The following is a 4,324-nucleotide window of genomic DNA, read 5'->3' as shown; positions in this document are numbered from 1 at the left end:
TATGTTGCACAAATGGAAGAAAGCAGTCTTACATATTTGTTTAATATGTGCATTGAAGGACATGTCCTGGTCAAAAATGACTCCAAGGTTCCTCACAGTGTTACTGGAGGACAAGGTAATGCCATCCAGAGTAAGAGTCTGCATCTGGCCTTGTACTGGCCCATGTGTGGGCCACCTCTGGCAAATCAGATCTGGGCCACCAAAGGGCCGTCATTCTTTGAGGTATGTGGGTCATGGGTAAGCACATTGTGTGGGCCAGATCCGGGCCATACCAATTTTGCTATGTGGGTACTGGGTGTGTGAGCAACCATGGCATGCTGCTAGCGTAGCTGCTGTTGTTTTCTTCCGTGCTTTGTCTTTAAGAATCTACAGGTCCTTCCTGATTGGAGAGCTGGTGGCGGCTGATTGGTCCCCTAATCATGTGGCTGTTTTGAAAGGTCCCTCACCAGCAGTTGTCAGCGGCAGCAACTGGCAGCAGGAGCAGATCTGATCCTGGCTTCCAAACCCTGTGTTTTGTGTGTATTATTCCTGAGATTTACAGAGGTTGTATATAGTGTGTAAATTAGTTTTCACTTGTAAATAGGCGCTGAAACAGAAGGGGTGAGCTGCGGTAATTTTTCTTGTATTGTTTTCTTCTGTTTATTTCAGTTAGGGTTTTAGGTGTAGCATTTGGCTTTTGTTTGTTTTTTGCTTCACCTACGGTTTTAGATAGCACTTCCTTTCCTGGCTTAGCGTGTTTTGTTTGTTATTTTGGGCTTTGTTCACCCCGGGGTTAAGTTTTCAGTGTAGTCACAACTAAACTACACTTCTCTTCAAAAATTTGGCTTCTGGGTATGGTTTCGGAGACCAGGGTGGGGTCACTTCCTTTCTAACCCTTATGTTTAGTTCCTGTACCCCTAGACTGTGGCATAACACCCAGTCACAAAATCAAGTGCGAAATGGGACCACGGTCTGGAGAGTGTAGACAGAGGATAGAGTTGTCCTGCAGGCGGCTGACTTGAGGGTTTATTCCGGGTGCAGACTGGACAGGCGGAGACCTATTCTTGAGCATCCCGAGTGAGAGATGGCCACCGGAAGTAGCGTTGCAGAAACCTAATAGTTCTGTGTACTCTTGGGTGGCAGGTGAAACGAGCAATATGGGCCCAATGCAGAACTTGAGACCTAACAGTATGGGGAACAAATAGCCGCTGGGCTGGCCCTCCTCCAGTGTTGGGTTCCATTTTCTGAGCCTCCTGAATTGCCGCCTCTTCTCCCAGGGAATGACTGCCACGGTGCAGGTGGCAGGTAAAATGGGAACGAGGTCGGTCTTGTCCTCTGAACCAGAGTATTGACGGGATAGGGCGTCGGGCTTGAAGTTGTGAGATCCGGGTCTGTAAGAGATCGAAAACTGGAAACGGGTGAAAAACAGGGCCCACCTTGCTTGTCCAGCGTTGAGTGTTTTGGCAGTTTGTAGGTTGGCTAGGTTCTTATGGTCTGAAGACAACGAAGGGTTGAGTTGCATCCTCTAGCCAATGCCACCACTCCTGCAAAGCGAGTTTGATTGCCAGTATCTCCTGGTCTCCGACATCGTAGTTTCGTTCTGCAGGGATGAGATGGTGAGAGATAGAACTGCTCCAACTCTGGAGTCAGAGGCATCGACCTCCACCACAAACTGCAGTGTGAGGTCAGGCTGGACGAGGATGAGCGCAGAGGCAAATTGCCTCTTGAGTTCTTGAAAAGCTGACTGGGCGGCATCATTCCACTGGAAGAGAATCTTAGAAGAGGTTAATTGGGTGAGAGGTGAGGCAACCTTAATGAAATCCCGAATGAACCTTCTGTGGAAGTTCGCGAACCTGAGGAATCGTATGTAACTGGCACCGATTGGGTGGTTCAGGCCATTCCACCACCACTTTGACTTTGGCCGGATCTGGACGAAGGTCCCCCTTCTCTATTATGTAGCCCAAAAAGGCAACTGTGGAGACATATAACTCACACTTTTCACTCTTGACGAATAATCGGTTCTCCAGAAGATGTTGCAGGACCTGTCTGACCTGGACCTCGTGCTTGGACTGGGATTTTATTTGGGTTCAATGAGAGTGTGCGTCCATAAGACTGGTGAGTTACAGGACATTTCTTGTGTAAGAAGGATAGCCTGTATGTTTTATTGCTCTGGACATCCTCTGACATTTTCTATAAGCTAAGCTAAGCTAAGTTTGCCTAGGCCAAACTGAGTTCGGTTTGAGTTGGTGATTTGTTATGTGTATTTGCCTTCTTTAGTTGGCATCATAAGTTAGTGAGGCACAAGAGTTCAGACTATAAGTAAAGGCCGCCAGCTTAGTAGCAGGGCCTATAAGACAAATATGTGGCTGTAATATGTTATATGGTGATTATTGTTGTCTATAATTTGATTGTAATTTGTGTTCTGTTTTTCCATTCAGTTTGTAGAACCACACACACACCCACACCCACGCTAAATCTGCCATTAAAGAGCTGAACGATCATCCCCTGTCCTCGTTATTTTCTGGAGGGTCATAGTGGCACTTGACCTGTGCACACCCTGCGATCACTACCGTAGAACTGAACCTCATATCAGAAATCATCATAACAATCCCCAATCTCCCTCAGCTGCAGAAACTCTGCCAGAGGTAACAGTTGAACATCTAGCGGACTGGGGCTTCTGCTGGCATTCCCAGTCTAACCCCACTATACTTTTGGGTGCAGCAGGCCTGTTCATTGTCCTCCCTCACCACCTAATCCAACTCACCACCAGGTGGTGATCAATTGAAAGCTCACCCCTCCATTCACCCGAGTGTCAAGAATGGCCACAGATCTAATGATACGATTACAAAATTGATCATCAACCTCAGGCATTGGGTGTCCTGATATGGAGGACCACAATAATAATAATAATTTAATTTAAAATACAAACACTACTTGTAAATCAATATTTCCAAACAAAGTATTAATCCATAAATAAATACTTCAAATCAATTAATAAAACCTCATATCAAAAACCATTTTCAATTTTCAAATTTAAAAAATAGATTTTTAAAATCGTTTATTTTTAAAACACAATTTAAAAAACAGAAATAAGTAAATGGATTTAAAAATCAAAGATTTATTTCTGACATTTAAAAAAGCAATTCCACTCCTAATTTGAAAATCCATTTCCCTTTCCTGTTTGCTAATCTATTTGCTATTATATTAGCAAATAGATTAGTTTTGGGATTAACTATTGGATTAACTACTGAATTAGCTATTTTATTTCTGAAACCCTGATGCAATGCAAATTAGCCACGCAGTGTGATGTAATGAGCTCGCTGATTGGTTGGACAGACACACTTTGGCTGCCTGGAACTTTCTACACTGCTGTTTGTGCTCGTAGCTTTGCACTCCTAAGAGGTGTGAGTGCTTGTAAAAAGGTCATTAAGCCTCGAGATTTACACTTTGTAAATCCCGACCCTTCAGTCCTGCAGGGTCCCACCTCACAACAGCTCAGCATGGGACGTGCTAGCATGTCCTACAGCATCCACAACAGCCAGGAGAACTTTTTCTACTGACACTGATGTTGGAATGAAAACTCGCCAAGTAGCAAGGACCCTTTGTGGTCACACAGCGAGTGGGGGATGCTGACTGTGAGGTGGTATGTTCAGACAAGAAAGGAGACACAGGTATATCACCTTAACCTCCTCAAAGCATGGAGAGAGACTGAAACCACTTCTTTGGTGGGCCTGGTGAAGGGGAGAGCAATGAGTTGGGGCTGGAAGTGCCAAACAACACCATTCCTGACCTCCATTGCGATGACCATCTCACACAGGCCCACAGAGCAGATGTTGCAGCAGTGCAACAGCGTTTTGGAGACATGTTCTCCCCCCTGCCTGGTCATACCAACTCATAGAGCACTGTAATGAAACATGCCCAGGTGTGCTGGTGCATATCGACATCGACTATAGGTTAGTCTCTTGGCTCTTTTAAAGGAAGAGTACCCAGCCACTGGTACAGATATGTAGACGACACCTGGGTCAAAATCGAAACACAAGAAGTGGAATCCTTCACTGCGCACATTAACGCTGTAGATAAAAACATGAAGTTGACCAGGAAGATACAAAGGACGACTGTTTGCCTTTCCTGGACTGCGCGGTGCACATTGAAGAGAACGGCAAACTCAACATCGAAGTTTACCGGAAGCCCACACACACGGACCAGTACCTCCTGTTTGACTCCAATCACCCTCTGGAACACAAACTTGGAGTAATTAGGACCCTACACCACCGGGCAGAACATGTTCCCTCTAAGCCTGAAGGAAAAAAGAAGGAACACACACATGTAAAGGAAGCACTCAAAA

This window comes from Pundamilia nyererei, unplaced genomic scaffold, assembly GCF_000239375.1.
Source record: "Pundamilia nyererei isolate P.nyererei 1_Seehausen unplaced genomic scaffold, PunNye1.0 scaffold00197, whole genome shotgun sequence".
Taxonomy (NCBI): domain Eukaryota; kingdom Metazoa; phylum Chordata; class Actinopteri; order Cichliformes; family Cichlidae; genus Pundamilia; species Pundamilia nyererei.
Note: the sequence above shows the minus strand (reverse complement) of the source record.